Raw genomic sequence first — 19,517 nt, 5'->3', positions numbered from 1 at the left:
GCTTCTTCCATTAAAAATTATCTTGATTATTTGTTCCATTGTATATTCTGTAAAGATGATTTAAAGAATATTGCTTTTATATGAAATACATATTTGTTTTGAAATGTTTAGAAAATCACCCACAACCCTGTCATTTCATTAAGCCCTTTTAATTATCAAGAGAATATCTCATACTTTTTCTCTCTCAATCTAGACACATGTCTTGTTTAAAAGTGGGAGCATTCTGGAAAACCTGACTGTAGTGGCTGCATTTTATTCCATTGTAAAGGTTTATCATAATTTAACTATCTTCCTGTTATGGGACATTATGTTTCCAATTATTATAACAAGTGCTTTATAGCAATCACTGTGTTCATCTCTGATTTCTTTCAGGTAAATTCTTAAAAGCGGAAACACACAGATGAAATTTATGAATACGGTTGAGGCCCTTGAAAAAGCACAGGAAACTTTCTCCTGAAGTTTGTACTGACATTTATCTTGCAGTGTGTGAGGACACTTATCCTACTGAGTCCTTGCTGTGTGTGAGGACACTTGTCCTACTGAGTCCTTGCTGCCCTTTGTGCTCTTACAGATTCATACTGATTGGAAGAAGGGATGACTCTCTATGGACAACTTGGACCAAAGAAAGGAATTAAGTTCCAGCTCTGAGATTCAATTTAAAGAGGGAAAAACAAGCAAAGCAACAGAGAACAAAACTTACTTTCTTGGGCTGCTGCAGTGGAAGTACACACAGGCGGCACCTATTTGAAGACTTCTGTGTCATTATTTCACAATTTCTCCTTTGCACACTGGCCTGTTTCCATTTCCCCTAATCCCATGCTCTTAAATTACATTTACCTTTACTGGGATATAAAGGTCAGATGTAATTTACCTAATAGAACCAATTGATGGAAATCTATACAGTGAAAGAGATATTAGGCTTGAAAAGCTAAGAACATTTTGTCCCTGCCTCTGTGCTGCTCTCAGCATGTTTTAAATACGACCCAGCATTTGTTAACGGATACCACATGTCACCATCTTTAAATGACCTTATCCATCTTATCACCGCAATCTCAAACTAAAGGAAAAAAACCCCCATCACCAAATGATCCTGAATGATGTTGCCTGTCATGTTAGCCATCAGCAGCCTTGACGTGGTCAGTAATTCTTGTAGATATTGTATCATTTACCAGATTACACTGAATATAAAAATCTCTTGAAAAACATCTCTCTTAAAGTTTGTCTTCTTGGCTCCAAATATAATGGTAGTGAAAGAAAAAAAAATTGATTAATTTGAGCCTTCTAGATAAGCAAATCCAATCATTCACATCTGGGAATGGATCAGGAGGCCTGTGTTCACTTTCCCAGCTCTACTCCTGAGCTGCCTCCCTTTCAGAGGGATCCAAGTTCTTCCCTCTTACTCTCAATTTGTCAAATGCGGCAAATGACACTTTTCTTAAATTAATTCTCCAAGTTTCTTTAAGGATCAAAAATATTGAAAAACTCTCATCTTTTTTTATAAGTATTATGTGGGTATTAGACACTAAGAGTACAGTTTTGGCCTCAGTTTGAAGTTTTTAATTATTTTTTTCAATCTTGGATTAGGTCAGTTATCTTGAATTACTAGTAACATGCCAATAGGACTAAAGCCAATTTTCCTAATCTCATTAACTTTTGTAGTTTTTAAATCTATTTCTTTTGTCATTAAGAAAAAAGTTAATATCAAATAACTGCTGTTTTGACTAAGAACAAAAATGCTAAAATTTATAGTATTTTACAAATGATAAATTTTGTTTTTTCTAGTCTTGCTCCCCTCCTCCCTCAATTTATTTTTATCTACATTTGAATGATTAATAAATTTTTTAACCAGTTTGACTAAAAAGACTGACAATTTTTTAAAACGATTTTAACAATTAGTATTTATAAAATATCAGCCTTTCACCCAGAATAGATAATTTTCTCTCTAATTACAAATCAATACCAACCAATAAAACACAAAATTCTATACAGATGTTCATACCCAACATGGAGTCCACCATTTCCTTTCTTTCAAGGACAGGTTCCAGCAACTCAATCAATTAATATGATTGTCCAAGGAGAATATTGCTGATTTTTCTGTGTGACAACACTGACAGTATCATTGCTTTTAGTACTTTTCCAAATGCCTTTAAAAAAAGCCAAAATGTTCCCAAAACATTGGATACCTATGTCAAATTTAGTAGAGATTCTGTAGGATAGATCGCATGAAATTAAACCACATACTCACAGTAATAAACGAACCTCCTTAAAAGGCAATTTTGCTACATACCTTTGTTTCTAGAGCTGCCAATGTCAATCTTGTCAGCTCAGTGGCCCTATCATATTCTTATTTCCAACAACTTACAGGGCTTTCCCTGAAGGGAGTCCTTCTGTTAAGTTTCAGTTACCCTGTGAGTAATGGGAAACTTGGGTAGAGAGGATGATGTTGTGCTAGTCCTGTGTGGCAAGGTGATGCGAGGACCTGCCTTAGCTTTTGGTTCTAAGTCTCCACACTCTGTGTCCTTCTTCTGACCCTGCTTGGAAGTCAAAACTGAGCAGAGCCTCTCTTTCCATATCTGCTGTAATAATGCTAATCCTCTCTGTCAGAGGTCCCCAACCTCCAAGATCTAATGCCTGATGATCTGAGGTGGAGCTGATGTAATAATAATAGAAATAAAGTGCACAATAAGTGTAATGCTATACACTTAAAGCATCCCGAAACCATTACCATCCCTACAGCCAGTCCGTGGAAAAGTTGTCTTCCACAAAACCAGTCCCTGATGCCAAAAAGACTGGGGACCACTGTTCTCTGTGGCTAAAGATGCTTCTGCCTGAATAGGTAAATATATTGATGTATGAAAATGAAAACAGAATATATTTTAAGAAACATTATTGTCATGATGCTGGGATAGGAGGAATCTCACTGGGCAGGAGGTTAAGGAGCCAGCTCTGGCATAGAAGAAATAAGGAGGAGGGCTTCCCTGATGGCTCAGTGGTGAAGAACCCACCTGTCAAGGCAGAAGACATGGGTTTGGTCCCTGAACTGGGAAGATACCACATGCGGTGGAGCAATTAAGCCCGTGTGCCACAACTATTGAGCCTGTGCCCTAGAACCTGGGAGTCACAACTCTGTGTCCACATGTTATAACTACTGAAGCCCATGCCACTAGAGCCCATGCTCCCAAACAACAGAAGCCACCACAATGAGAAGCCCGTGCACTGCCATTATAGAGAGTAGCTCCTGCTCAATATAACTAGAAAGAAGCCCACGCATCAGTGAAGACCCAGCAACAGTCCAAAATAAATAAATAAATAAAATTATATTAAAAAAAGAAGAAATAAAGAGGGGGCCGTGTTTCAAAACTTGTCTTTCCACCTTAGGCACTGGCATTCGATACAGCCTGTGGTCTGAATCCCACTACAGGCAAACATTAAGTGTTTTTAGTTCAATCATACAAAGCTTGATCTTGCCTCCTAAAAGGGTTAATTGGCAAAGTGGTGTGAATAAAATGTGGGGAGCTGACAGAATGGTCAGGAAAGGCATGGATCAGTTCAAGCTCTAGTGAACGTGGAGATTGCAGTGAGGCTGCATAGCAACAAAGAGAACAGTTATATTGGAAAGAAGGCGCCAGCAGAAAGATGGAGACAGAAACATACAGACCTCAAAAAATGACTTGATATAGGAAAGGGGCCCAAAGAGGAAGAAGGTCCAAAGTTATTCCTAGGTTTTGAATCTGTATACTGATGAGAGATGTATACTGATAAAAAGAGCCTGATGCTGGGAAAGATTGAAGGCAGGAGGAGAAGGGGATGACAGGATGAGATGGTTGGATGGCATCACCGACTCAACGGACATTAGTTTGAGTAAACTCTGGGAGTTGGTTGATGGACAGGGAGGCCTGGCGTGCTGCAGTCCATGGGGTTGCAAAGAGTCAGACATGACTGTGCGACTGAACTGAACTGAACTGATGAGAGCAACAGTGAAACCTGGTAAGTCATATGGAACAGGACTGTGGGAAATGCAAGGCTTTGGGTTCAGGCACATTGAGTTTGATGTGTCAGTAGGCTATAAAATACATGCAGTCTAGAAATCCCAGAAATAATTAACCCATTATTTATATTTCGATTTCAGCTTTCTGCATTCAGATAGTTCACCACTGCATGCTAGAGATGCTCTGATTTTTATTTTCTTTTGTGCTCTTTCCTCTGCTTATCAGGTTTTCTTGCCAAAATGAAGAATCTGCAACTTAAGGATACAAGTTGCTCATCCAAAGTAATGTCAGACTTAGGAATGTATGATTTCCAGAATTGGAATACTAACATCACCCAGATGTTTTAAAGCTGTGGTGTTATATCCACCCAGATGTCTCTGATTGCATTTTGCTAGTCTTAAGTTCTTTGCTCATCTTGTGTGTTCTGTTCATTTAATCTGCTATAAATCAGTATAGCTTTGAATTTTTAAGGAGGAAGTTTGAGTGAATTCAATGATATGAATGTGGAGAGAGGAGACTTCACAAAGATATTCTTAGATCTTAAAATAAATCAGTGAATATCAGAGAATCATAGAACTCTGGGACTGGAAGGATCCTTAGGGATAATCTAGTCCAGTTCTTTCACTTTAGAGATGATAATACTTATGGGATTCGGGAGACTTCATGAAGACACAGAAAAGGTAGAAAGGCAGTGGGAGTGTTAGGTTTAGACACCAGGGATACTTCGTTTAATATTAAGTAAGTGGATTTTGAAAGGTGTGTTCTTTGTTTTTGCTTTTTGTGTATTAGTATGAACCAGAAGTTTGGAAAAAAGAATGCTCTAATCTCCCCTCACTCTTCTGTTATCATCCATTTTCCCCTTCCACAGGCCACTTCAAACAGCTTTCTAATATACTCTTGTTTAAGAGAAAAGATGGCGGAATAGAAGGCCCCTAAGGCTGTGAAAGTGCTGCACTCGATATGCCAGCAAATTTGGAAAACTCATCAGTGGCCACAGGACTGGAAAAGGTCAGTTTTCGTTACAATCCCAAAGAAAGGCAATGCCAAAGAATGCTCAAATGCACAGTTGCACTCATCTCACGAGCTAGTAAAGTAATGCTCAAAATTCTCCAAGACAGGCTTCAGCAATACATGAACTGTGAACTTCCAGATGTTCAAGCTGGTTTTAGAAAAGGCAGAGGAAACAGAGATCTAATTGCCATCATCCGCTGGATCATCGAAAAAGCAAGAGAGTTCCAGAAAAACATCTATTTCTGCTTGATTGACTATGCCAAAGCCTTTGACTGTGTGGATCACCAGAAACTGTGGAAAATTCTGAAAGAGATAGGAATACCAGACCATCTGACCTGTCTCTTGAGAAACCTGTATGCAGGTCAGGAAGCAACAATTAGAACTGGACATGGAACAACAGACTGGTTCCAAATAGGAAAAGGAGTACGTCAAGGCTGTATATTGTCACCCTGCTTATTTAACTTATATGCAGAGTACATCATGAGAAATGCTGGGCTGGAAGAAACACAAGCTGGAATCAAGATTGCCGGGAGAAGTATCAATAACCTCAGATATGCGGATGACACCACCCTTATGGCAGAAAGTGAAGAAGAACTAAAGAGCCTCTTGATGAAAGTGAAAGAGGAGAGTGAAAAAGTTGGCTTAAAGCTCAACATTCGGAAAATTAAGATCATGGCATCTGGTCCCATCACTTCACAGGAAATAGATGGGGAAACAGTGGAAACAGTGTCAGACTTTATTTTTGGGGGCTCCAAAATCACTGCTGATGGTGATTGCCGCCATGAAATTAAAAGACGCTTACTCCTTGGAAGGAAGGTTATGGCCAACCTAGATAGCATATTTAAAAGCAGAGACATTACTTTGCCAACAAAAGTTCGTCTAGTCAAGGCTATGGTTTTTCCACTGGTCATATATGGATGTGAGAGTTGGACGGTGAAGAAGGCTGAGTGCCACAGAATTGATGCTTTTGAACTGTGGTGTTGGAGAAGACTCTTGAGAGTCCCTTGAACTGCAAGGAGATCCAATCAATCCATCCTAAAGGAGATCAATCCTGGGTGTTCATTGGAAGGACTGATGTTGAAGCTGAAACTTCAATATTCTGGCCACCTCATGCGAGGATTTACTCATTGGAAAAGACCCTAATCCTGGGTAGGATTGGGGGCAGGAGGAGAATGGGACAACAGAGGATGAGATGGTTGGATGGCATCACCGACTCGATGAACATGGGTTTGGGTAGATTCCGGGAGTTGGCGATGGACAGAGAGGCCTGGCGTGCTGCAGTTCATGGGATCGCAGAGTCGGACACGACTGAGTGACTGAACTGAACTGAAGCTTACCTCCTCTGACAAGTACACCAAAATCACAACTAAGTGCTAAACAAGCTTCAGTAAAAAAGACTGGGACCCACCAAAATAGATATTCTACATCCAAAGACATAAAGAAGAAACCCAATGAGAATGTATGAGGAGCACACTTGCAATATAATAAAATATACTCTTACTTATTCCTGTAAAAAGAAAAATCTTCACTTGACCCCACACAACATTCTCCTTTAACTAGTTACATTTTTTTGTTCTCCTTCAAAGCAAATCTCTTGTATTTAGAAGAGTTTCCTATACTCACTCTGACTTCTATCCACCCATTTTCTCTTTTTAAAAAATTAATACAAAATTCATGTAACAGAAAATTAGCAACTTTAAAGTGAACAATTCTGTGGTATTTGATACATTCATAATGTGTGCAATTGCAACTTCTATCTAGTTCCAAAAACATTTTCATCATCCTTGAAAAATCCCTGGACCCATTAAGATGTTGCTCCCTATTTCCCTCTGCACGACAGTCCCTGGTATTCTGTCTCTATGCATTTATTTATTCTGGATATTTAATATAAGAGGCATCATACAATATGTGATCTTTTTGTGTCTATCTTCTTTCACTTAGCATAATGTTTTCATCAAAGCTTATCCACACTGTTGCAAGGATCAGTACTTCATTCCTTTTCATGGCTGAAAAATACTCCATCATCCTATTATTTTCTTATATTCACTCCAAACACTTCATCATTTTCAAAAGTTCTCTTGTCAAGGTCACTAGTGTTCACTAAGCTGCTAAATCCAATGATGAAATTTCAGCCACATTTGACACAGTTGGCACTCTTCTTCTTGTACTGTTTTCTTTGTTTGGATTCTAGATGAACACACTTTCCTGGTTCCCTTCTTGGTCACTAGGCATTCCTGTGAATCTTTTGCTGACTGCTTCTTATCTCTTAAACTTCAACATTGAGTGCTTAAGGGTTAGTTGGTGGGCCTTCTTTCTTTTTAAATTTTTATTTATTTAATTATTTGTCACACTGCATGGCTTATGGGATATTAGTTCCCTGATCAGGGATTGAAACCAGGCCCAGGGCAGTGCAAGTGTGGAGTCCTAACCATGAGACTGCCAGGAAATTCCTGACCTCATTTCTTCTTGATTTATTCTGTTGGTTATCTCATTTAATATCAAGCTTAATTTTTAAAAAAGTAAAATCATGACTTCCATGGAAATATATAATGAATATATGTCTAATATTTTATTACACTTATTAATTAATGAGAGAGCCAGTAAAAAATTAAACTAGTTCAAAGAACATTTGAGGAGCCATGTAGTCATTACCAATTTAATAAAGAAATATGTTATATAATAATAAAGAATTTGTCGGGTCTTTGTCCCATTGTTCTGAGAGGGAGCTTTTAACCCTTGGAATATCCCAAGTAATAAAAATGTCTTTGTTATTCACCATGAGACCGTGGGAGCACACCAGAGTTTATAATAATGAAGTGATTCTTGGTGGGCTCTTAGATAGTTCCAGGATGAGGCTGGCGATTCTGGGGCACTGAGCCAGAATGAAAACAACCTGATCATCAAGGAGAGAAAAATTGGAGCTTGGGTTCATGGTCAATGATCTGATTAATCACGTCTATGTAATAAAAAGTCTAGGAACCAAAACTGGGGTGAGCTTCCTTGGTTAGTCATACACATTAACATGCTGGGAGAGTGACACATCCTGAGGACATGAAAGCTTTGATTTGGGAACACCCTATGTGTTTCTTCATTTGGCTGGTCCTGATCTGTATCTTTTATAATAAAACTATAATTTTAAGCATAGCACTACCATGAGTTTCATGAGTTGCCCTAGTGAATTATCAGACATGAGGGGGCAATGGAAACCTTTAAATTTGTAGCCTGTTTGCCATAGGTGTGTGGGTGGCCTGGAACCTGGAGCTTGGAGTGGTGTCTGAAGCAAGCGGAGTCTTACAGGGGACCGAGTCTCTGTGAAGTCTTGGATAACTCAGGGAGTTAGTATCAGAATTGCATTGCAAAATGTTAATTCAAAGTTTCAGGATTAGATACAAAACAGGTATTAATATCTTACAGGATTTTTAAAAATCCATAATTTGCCACTGGATAGATAAAATTCTGTAAATTAGCAGGTAACTTCTGGGACCTTATGTCAAAATAGTAACACTCTCTCCAGAATCATGACTCCCAACATTTTATTTCTAGGTTTTTTTTCTCAGCACTGGTCTTTAGACTAGTACTACATGACCATCTGGGCTTCCCTGGTGACTGAGCAGTAAAGAATCTGGCTGTCAATGCAGGAGATGCAGGTTCAATCCCTCGGTCAGGAAGATCCCTTAGAGAAGGAAATAGCAACCCACTCCAGTATTCTTGCCTGGGAAATCCCATGGACAGAGAAGCCTGGTGGGCAACAGTTCATGGGGTTGTGAGGAATTGGGCATGACTTAATGACTAAACAACAACAACAACTTGACTGTTTCATAAGCATGGAAACGTATAACCAGAATTTCAGTCCCAAACATGCTTGATCTGTACTTTTATCTGTCTATAACTCTGTGACCCCATATCACATTCAATGTGGCAGCAAATTCTGCTGGGTTCTACCTTCTAATATCCCCCTGAACTTGACCAGTTCTCATCATCCTCCCTGCTGGTGGGTTGGCCCAACGCACTATCACCTCTTCCTTGATTTAATGTACTACATTTCCAGTGGGTTTCCCCAGAATTTTATCTTTTGTATCTTTTAGTCTATTTTTAACACAGGAACCATAATGATATTATTAAAATATAAATCAGATCATGTCAAACTTGAAAATGCTTCCTCATCAGTGTAAAAGCCAAAATTCCTACTGTGGTTTGTAAGGGCTTATGTGACCCAAGGTTTCTATCCTTTTTTCCTATTACTCTTCTGCCTTGCCCTTTTGACACTAGCCACTTGGCCTTCCTGCCATCCTAAATATGCCATGTGTTCACTCCTACTGATCTCTTCCTAAAACATTCTTCCTTCATGTATTTCCCTCTCTTTAAGTCTTTGATCAAACGCATCCTTGGTGACACATCTTCTTCCCACTATATTCAGAGCTCCATTTCTTATCTCCACTCTTCCTACTCTGTTCCTCCCTCTGAATTATTTACAGCACTTATGACAATGCAACATGATATACAATTTACTTATTTTGTTTATTGTGTGTTTTCACATAAGGTTCATGTGTGCAAGCATTTTTTCTTTTTTTGCTTGTTTTATTCACTGAAGTATTCTAGTGCCTAGAACAGTTCCTGGCACAAAGGAATTCAACTATATTTGTTGAATAACAAATTATGATATATTGATATTATTGAAAAGTAAAGAAGTACATCACCAGCAATTTTATATGCAAATAAAAGCTGTTGATCATAGTTTTTAGTAGCTTTATAGTTATTTCAATGGTTTGGAATTGATTTAAGAACCAGCTTGCAAGTCATTAATAATGTCAATTTAATTACTCTATAGTTACAGCTCATTTTGGATTCCAAACTGAATTACCCATCTTGAACACCACCTTATTCATCAGACTTGGCTCTGGTAATGACGTGGTGATAACAGCCATTTGTTATTTTCAATAATCTTTTCCTTAGTCAATAATTTTTCATTTACAAGTAGCATATATATACACTTAAACTATCAAGGTGATAGAATATGTTCATATATTAACTTATATTACTGTTTTCTTTACATTTTTCGCTTGCTAATTCTAAAAATGGTAGCTGGACTTTTGCCTTCTTCTGTTTTAGCATGGCTGAGTTGCCAGGTCAAAGCAGAAATAGCTTGAAGTCAATTCTCTTCTTGGATTTTTGGCTTAGAAAGCCTAAACTCTTGAGTATAAACTCTTATGCAAGGATTATCTAGGGCAGGAATGGTGAAATTGGTGCCACTGAGGAGACAGTGAAGACAGAAGAGATGAGAGAGGGGCAGAAATTTTTCTCTGAAGACTAAAGAAGAGACTGTTCTTGGGGTTCCCCAAGCACATCATTATGGCTTCTGTGTTGTTTCTGCGCTGCACTCCCCACCCCACCCCCCACCCCGGCCTCTCCCCGCCAACCGAGTAACAGAACTTTGGAAGCCCAAGGCTGTATTATGTGTCTTAGGCTTGCCTTCAGAGGAGTATGGTGAACGTGCCTCACTAAATACAATGGAAGTAATCAAAGTTGAGCCTCATGCGTGCCTAGAATCTGAAAGCATGAAATCTGCCAGACACCAAGGAAAATGGCAATACCATCTCTTTTGTTTTTTTAAAGCTAAGTCTCCTTTCTCTCTCTGAAAACTAACTTTTAATCTGCTCTAAAAGTAGCTTCCCTAAAACTGGACTTATATCACTTCTCATTCCAAGAAGGACTCTGGCAACAGTCAGTCAAGTTTTTCCTAGCATCAAGGCTTTAAAAATTGCTGTTACCTCTCTAGGTGAGATGTGAGTAAGAGCCAAAAAAAGTAGGTAACAAGTCAGTGAATTTACTAGTACTTCAATATACTTTGAAAGTCTATTACCCAGAACTTTGTTATGCCCATTTCTTGGTCTCTGGGGCAGAAATAGTTTGGTCTTCAAGATAAAACTGTTGTCTATGAAAGCTCTTCGGATGGGAAACTGAAAGCTTCAGAACTGAATAGGAAGATGAAGTTGGTTCTTTATGACCAAAGGAAAATATAATTGTCTACTAATGAGACTCTTCAAAGAAATGAGTCAAATTCACTTGCAGATTATTAATGGGTGGATGTTACACCAATTTACTATAATATGTGAAAGGCTAGATGAAGAAACCAGGACAAGAGCAACCTCAGCATCAGATCTTTGTATAGTTAAAACCAAGGTACTGTCCCAGGATCCTAAATATAGACCTTTTTGGCAGGTTAGTAAGAGAAGGAAGGTATGAGGAGATCATTTCCTTCTTTTCTATTTCTAAAGATCTGGCTCTCAACTGTATTAAAAAAAGATTCATCTGACCCTATGATCTTAGTAAACAGGTTGAACTGCAAATGAAGAACAGATTCTAGAACTATAAGAAATGACCAGTATATACTCACAAATGATACAGTAGGTTGGAGTTTTATAGATAACTGATAAATCATTAAGCACAATGAATAAACTTGTGTATACAGTTTTATATTCTGATTGTAGGAAATATTTTAGTAAAATTATGGAAAGTTGCTCTGAAAGTTCATCCTTGGGTAAGACCTAAAATATCTTACGTAACATGAGATAAAATACAAAGTGAAAAGAATGTAAGAGAGTTTATCAAGATGGTTAAGAAAATAAAGAGCTAAAAGTAAGGAAACATAAAAATTGCCCAAGTAATACTTAGTGGAGAAACATAGTAATTTTTTTCCTAAAATCTTTAGATTCTTAGATAAATTCTCTTTCAGTAACAACCTGACCTTTTTTTATGTTTATCCAAAATAAAAACTAAAATAAAATAAATATTATGGTATCATTTGGAGATCATGTAATGATAATGTGATAAGATGATTTTGTGTGATTTATGAAATCCACATTATGACTGTTTGAGATAATTATATGTCCTGGTTGTTCCTTGCATTCAATGTACTATGAAAGTGAAACAATCCTGCCTTCTCTCTTAGAGATTGAAGTTTAGCACAGGAAAGGGAAAAGCACTCAAGGATTTGAAAGTCAGAAGTGGCTGAAAAGTGAAAGAAAATGTCTCCAAATTCTAGACATGGAAGTTTACTATGGCAGAAAGCTCAAGTACACTTAAAAAATATCCATCTAAGCTGGACAGTAATATAGGAGATTTATAAATTATTAAAGACTTAAAAAGAAGAGGAGTGTCAACCTCATTGTTTTGACAAGACTAAGAGCTCTGAGTGACAAAAACCATCTACCACTGAATTAAAAAGATTGCTAAACATTAATGTGTCTTATCAAAGGATAATGTTATTACATTAACATCTAAAAAAATAAGCAAAGATTATTAATTTACTCAAGTTTCACCTTCACCTATTTTCTCAAATTATGAATGACAAAGAAAATACTAAGTACCTGAAAAATGAAATACATGGGTTTTGCATACATATAGCTGTGCACACATACATGTAGAATTAAGACATTGAAACTACTTTTTTCCCTAATCACATTGCCTAAATGATCTAAGATGTACCACTGACATGGTATTTCACTTATGTAATGTTTTCCCTCTTTAATTCTTTCTTTTTAAAACTGTAAGAGAAATTCTTTAAAAATTTTTTCCCTTAAAAATGTATTGCCTATCATGTTGTGTAAATATAAAAACATAATAATGTGTATAAGTTTTAAATTGGAAAGCTCTCAACTCATTTCAGAAATAAACGCCAGATTAGGAATTCAATTTTAGAATTTTGGATCTATGCCTGTTACTTGGTTTATCACCTAAATGGCACAGAGGGCCAACTTGTTTGTAGTTCTAATATGAAACTTGTTACATCATCCTATTCATACACACATATACATAAATATAAAGTTCCTCACCAGATTTTAAATTCCTTAAAAGTACTGACTTACTCTTGCTCATCTTTACATTTCTTGAGGACAGGGAATTGAATTAGGGGCAAGTTTCAGTGGTTTAAGATAAAAGAATAAGTCCCTTTAGTTCATAAAGTTTTTTCTAAAACTGAATCAAGATATTACAATAAAAAAATATATAGCCCAGCTATTGAAGTAAAGTTCTAACTTTAAAAATACAAGAGTTCCAACAAAAGCTGGTGAAGAGTGCTTCAGGCCCCTAAGATAATTGATATGAGGAGGCAGGCAGTAGAAGAGCCCCGGAGAATGGGCAAAATGGGAGAAGAAAGGAGAGACGAGCGCTTCCCTGACAATGGAAATGTTAACATCAAGCTTAATATCATATCCTTGTTCAAGACTATTTATTTCAGTGAATTAGTAACATATTTAATGTATTAACATTTTCACATTTTGTGGTTGATTCTCTTTTTTACTGTCTTTGCTTACCTTTCCACTGATTAATCTCACCCACCACAATAAATTGAAAAACAACATATTAGTTGCTTAACTGCAGCTCTTATCAGCTTATCTGGTGTTTTACGGTCACTGTTTGACGGAGCCAATCTAGTAATTTTCTTTAAAACTATCAAAATAGATCTTTTCAAAATGTGTAAAAGATTCTACCTGAACAGAACCTGCAAGAATTTTAGCTTCCCACCAAAGATAATAGACATTAATAATACTTTATGTCCTTTAATCAAGATGTATCCGTGACTTTGCAGTGAAAAAATTTGGTCAAAGGTTAATTAAAAATGATATAGTTGTCAGAGTCTCTTTTAAAAAATATTACTATTCTTAGCCATTAATTGTCCAGCAATTCTGAATCTTAAAGAATAGAACGTATATTTATTCAGTTCAGTTAAGTTCAGTCCGTCAGCTGTGTCCAACTCTTTGAGAGCCCATGAACTGCAGCAAGCCAGGTCTCCCTGTCCATCACCAACTCCCGGAGTTTACCCAAAACCATGTCCATCGAGTTGGTGATGCCATCTAGCCATCTCAGCCTCTGTTGTCCCCTTCTCCTCCTGCCCCCAATCCTGACCAACATCAGGGTCTTTTCCAATGAGTCAACTCTTCGCATCAGGTGGCCAAAGTATTGGAGTTTCAGCTTCAACATCAGTCCTTCCAATGAACAACCAGGACTGATCTCCTTTAGGATGGACTGGTTGGATCACCTTGCAGTCCAAGGGACTCTCAAGAGTCTTCTCCAACACCACAGTTCAAAAGCATCAATTCTTTGGTGCTCAGCTTTATTCACAGTCCAACTCTCACATCCATACATGACCACTGGAAAAACCATAGCCTTGACTAGATGGACCTTTGTTGACAAAGTAATGTCTCTGCTTTTTAATATGCTATCTAGGTGGTTCATAACTTTCCTTCCAAGGGGTAAGCGTCTTTTAATTTCAGGGCTGCAATCACCATCAGCAGTGATTTTGGAGCCCACAAAAATAAAGTCTGACACTGTTTCCCCATCTAATTGCCATTTAGTGATGGGACCAGATGCCATGATCTTAATTTCCTGAATGTTGAGCTTTAAGCCAACTTTTTCACTCTCTTCTTTCACTTTTCATCAAGAGGCTCTTTAGTTCTTCTTCACTTTCTGCCATAAGTGTAGCGTCATCTGCATATCTGAGGTTATTGATATTTCTCCCGGCAATCTTGATTCCAGCTTGTGTTTCTTCCAGCCCAGCGTTTCTCATGATGTACTCTGCATATAAGTTAAATAAGCAGGGTGACAATATACAGCCTTGACGTACTCCTTTTCCTATTTGAAACCAGTCTGTTGTTCCATGTCCAGTTCTAACTGTTGCTTCCTGAGCTACATACAGGTTTCTCAAGAGACAGGTCAGATGGTCTGGTATTCCCACCTCTTGAAGAATTTTCCACAGTTTCTGGTGATCCACACAGTCAAAGGCTTTGGCATAGTCAATAAAGATCATGGCATCTGGTCCCATCACGTCATGGGAAATAGATGGGGAAACAGTGGAAACAGTGTCAGACTTTATTTTTCGGGGCTCCAAAATCACTGCTGATGGTGATTGCAGCCATGAAATTAAAAGATGCTTACTCCTTGGAAGGAAGGTTATGGCCAACCTAGATAGCATATTTAAAAGCAGAGACATTACTTTGTCAACAAAGGTCCATCTAGTCAAGGCTATGGTTTTTCCAGTGGTCATGTATGGATGTGAGAGTTGGACTGTGAATAAAGCTGAGCACCAAAGAATTGATGCTTTTGAACTGTGGTGTTGGAGAAGACTCTTGAGAGTCCCTTGGACTGCAAGGAGATCCAACCAGTCCATCCTAAAGGAGATCAGTCCTGGTTGTTCATTGGAAGGACTGATGTTGAAGCTGAAACTCCAATACTTTGGCCACCTGATATGAAGAGCTGACTCATTTGAGAAGATCTTGATGCTGGGAAAGATTGAGGGCAGGAGGAGAAGGGGACAGAGGATGAGATGGTTGGATGGCATCACCGACTCAATGGACATGGGTTTGGGTAGACCCCAGCAGTTGGTGATGCATAAGGAGGCCTGGCGTGCTGTGGTTCATGGGGTCACAAAGAGTAGGACACGACTGAGTGACTGAACTGAACTGAATTGAATCATGTTCTGTGTTTCTTCAAAATATTAAATGAAATTTTATCTTCCCTCTGAAAAAAGATTTTATAGTTCTAAGCTATGATTTTTCCAGTAGTCATGTTTGGATGTGAGATATGGACCATAAAGAAGGCTGAGTGCTGAAGAATTGATGCTTTTGAACTGTGGTGTTGGAGAAGACTCTTGAGAGTCCCTTGGACTGCAAGGACATCCAATCAGTCCATCCTAAAGGAAATCAATCCTGAATATTCATTGGAAGGACTAATGTTGAAGCTGAAGCTCCAATAATTTGACCACCTGATGGGAAGGGCTGACTCATTAGAAAAGACCCTGATACTGGGAAAGATTGAAGGTGGGAGGAGAAGGGGAGGACAGAGGATGAGATGGTTGGATGGCATCATTGACTCAATGCACATGAGTTTGAACAAGCTCCAAGAGTTGGTGAAGGGCAGGGAAGCCTGGTGTGCTTCTGTCCACGGGGTCACAAAGAGTCAGACATGACTGAGAAACTGAACAACCGTCACAATATCCTTTGAGTACACAGTCATCACAAATACATTTTCCTGACCATTGTTTCAATTTATTTCGGGGAAAGTAATGGTCTCCTTTGACTTTTATTCTCCTATGCACTTGGATGTGCAAGTAAACATAAAGGTACATTGGCAGGTATGGTAAGCTTCTATTAGACTGCTCCTTTGTTCAGAGAACCCACTGGAAACTCTAGTGAGTGATCCTACAGGAAGTCTGCTATTTGCCAGAGCTTCTAAGCTATTATTTTGTTTAAAAGCTCTGTGGAATAGTTTAAATTCTCTTCATTTTTAGAAGGAGAAAACTGGCTCAGAATATGCACAACTGGGCCAAGTGTGGGTTTGTGTCTGTATACAACCCAATCTAAGGTCTTAAAATGAATACTAAAAGATCAGAGTGGAAGAAAACATTTTGCATTTATTTTGAGTAAATGAAGCTTGAGGCATTTGTCTCTCTATGCATATCTACACAGTATATATAAGCAAAAAACATGTCAGATTTGTTTTGTTTTTTTACATCTAAACCTTGCTTTGGAAGATGTAAGAAATACATATATATGTGAATATGAACTATATATATATGACTATGAACTATATAGATATATACACACACATGAGCTAAAACCTATATCTATGCATTTTAACCATTTTGGGGGAGAAATTATTTTGTGCATAACAGTTTATCATGATTTGGGTGCTTTACTGAGGCTTAATAAATTGTTAGTGCCAATTCCAATTTGCTTAGTTCATTTACTTTGCACCTAACTTGTAAATTAATCATTGCTGGTAACATCAATTTAGTTGTAATTAATCATAGAGGGAGGAGTAAATCAGTCACATTGGTGCCAGCCATATTAACTTCCTTATCTGATTGTTCTTGTGTAATTTTCCAGCACTTTGATGAATATACAAGGCAAGGAATATTTTGGGGGCTTTAAGAATATTCATAGTATATTTGGAAATAGACTTAAAAGCACTATAAATAGTTGATTGCTGCTTTACCTGAAGATGTTTTTGTGACTATTAGACATATAACTTTTAGACAACACACACACACACACACACACACACACACACACACTGTGCCTTTGCTTTGCTTAAATGACATGCTGATGCTTTCAGAGCAGGTGAATCTAAAAATGAAGATTTTATTAGAGTCTTGGCTGTGTATTCAAGGTCAGAGAGAAGTGGATCCCAACAAATAGTAAGTATCGATGTTTCCTATGCAGTTTCCATGTGTCAAATAAATATTTAGGGAAATACATAATTCTCATTTGCAAATATGCAGTATTTTTTAGCTCTTGACCAAGAAATTGATTTTTATAAAATCACGGTCCAAATATATCCGTATATTTACTTATGCCTGACAGAAATTTAGGTGATTTACAACAGACAAACAAACAAATAAACATTACACTGATGTATGAGGAATAATATATTAAACTAGCACATTTTACAATCCCCATAAATTATATCTGTGACTTCCTATTCATTTTATCAAGCTATTCATTACTTTCAGTTCAGTTCAGTTGCTCAGTCATGTCCAGCTCTTTGCGACACCATGGACTGCAGCACGCCAGGCTTCCCTGTCCATCACCAACTCCTGGATTTACTCAACCTGAGTTTACTCAAACTCATGTCCACAGAGTCGGTGATGCCATCCAACCATCTCATCCTCTGTCCTCCCCTTCTCCTCCCACCTTCAATCTTCCCCAGCATCAGGGTCTTTTCACATGAGTCAGTTCTTTGCATCAGGTGGCCAAAGTATTGGAGTTTCAGCTTCAGCATCAGTCCTTCCAATGAATATTCAGGACTGGTTTCCTTTAGGATGGACTGGTTTGATTTTCCAAGGGACTCTCAAGAGTATTCTCCAACACCCAGTTCAAAAGCATCAATTCTTCAGTGCTCACCTTTTTTTATAGTCCAACTCTCACATCCATACATGACTACTGGAAAAACCATAGCTTTTACTAGATGGATCTTTGTTGGCAAATAATGTCTCCGCTTTTTAATATGCTGTCTAGATTGGTCATAACTTTTCTTCCAAGGAGAAAGTATCTTTTAATTTCATGGCTGCAGTTAATTTCATTACTTTAGGGTGAAGAAAAATCCCACCTACACAATAGAAGTCATAGTTTAGCATGAGCATCAAAATATATTTTTCAGTCCACAGCCAAATAATAGTTTTAAAAGCCTGACTTTGCCAATGTTCTCATGAAAGCAGGAGGAAGGTCTGTATTACAAACTCTCTTTTGGTTCCTCAGTGATTCCTATGGCATGGTGGTTGATCAGTGGATATCCCAGACAGCTGTTCCCCGTAGGTGACCAATCCTGCTGGTCCCTTTGGCATGACACTAGCATCTGCTTCTGAGTTCATGATCCCTGCCATTGAGTCTCGTCATAGATTCCTGTACCCTTTTTTGGTAGTACCTCAATTCTCTTCAGGTTCACAGGTTTACTGTGTACTTTTCTGTCCTCCCATCAGAGTAGGTAGGAACATGTGGACCCTGAACATGTCATGAACAGGACAGGAGGTACTGGAGTTGCTACGTTAAGTCTACCTGTTTAGATACATCTCTGTTGTTCAGGTACTCTGAAGAACATGGTATCTCTCAATGAAGCATAGAATTTTCTCAGACAGTGACTGAAGAACCAAATTGAACCAAACCAAAAAATCAAAACAAAACAAACTAGAAAATCTGCCTTGGGTTCCCTTCTATCACATCTGAATGTTTCTATCAAATCTAAATGTCACATCTGACCTTCACCACTGCACTTGGCTCTTTATGCTCTTCTTTTCCTTAAACTCCAGAATGTCTTTCTTCTTTTACTTCCTGTCATAGAGGAATTTCCCCTACTTCACATCCTCCTGCTGTCTCCAGGATGTTCATACCAGTAAAACTTAGTGATCTCAGGTTTTTCGGTGCTTAATACGCAGAGGAAATATGTTGGTACTTAGAAAAGCTTATTTATCTGCATCCAGTCTCTAATTTGGGAAGTATGAGTGGGAGGAAGTATCCTTGAATGGGTATAAGGGCCCTTCTTGGAATACTTCCCTGGGGAAAGAACAAAACTAAAAATGTAACAAAGGTATATGGCAACAGTCAAGTCTTCATACTAGTGCTACCTGTGTCCCTTAGGCACTTAGCTGCTTTCCAGAGATAATCACTGACTCCAGTGTCTTACATTGACTCTCCCAGAAGTATTCTATGCCCATATGTGTGTGTATATGTACTTTTCTCTTTTTAAAACAATTTGCAATAGAGTATGTACACTGTTCTGTGTGTTCTATGTTTTACTTAATATATCTTTATCAGTACATATCAGTATTGGTAACTGGCTCATTCTTTCAGTGGTTACATAATATTCAAATATGGGGAATTAACAATTTATTTAACCCGATCCCACACCCGCCATTTGGTTTAGTATTTTTTCTTACAAAACAACGCTGTGATGAAAATCCATCAATATATTTTATTTTGAACATGTACAGGTTAATGTACAGAACAAATTCTTAGAAGTAAAATT

General features: G+C 37.9%; 2 long non-coding RNA genes across 21 annotated transcripts in view; both read right to left on the bottom strand.

The window, feature by feature from the left end:
- LOC145509733 (uncharacterized) overlaps nucleotides 1-19,517 on the bottom strand; it is a 1,421,207-nt gene that overhangs the window by 285,774 nt on the left and 1,115,916 nt on the right. The gene's annotated exons all lie outside the window — the stretch shown is intronic.
- LOC145509750 (uncharacterized) lies at nucleotides 9,558-18,777 on the bottom strand. Its single transcript, XR_014056384.1, has 2 exons — nucleotides 18,713-18,777; nucleotides 9,558-13,887 (listed from the first exon to the last, which is right to left on the bottom strand). It is a non-coding gene; the product is annotated as an uncharacterized LOC145509750 (long non-coding RNA).

This window comes from Giraffa tippelskirchi, chromosome 6 (assembly GCF_054371585.1).
Source record: "Giraffa tippelskirchi isolate mGirTip1 chromosome 6, T2T-mGirTip1v1.2.pri, whole genome shotgun sequence".
NCBI lineage: Eukaryota > Metazoa > Chordata > Mammalia > Artiodactyla > Giraffidae > Giraffa > Giraffa tippelskirchi.
The sequence above is the reverse complement of the archived record's forward strand: the minus strand, read 5'-3'. Positions and strand labels throughout refer to the sequence as shown.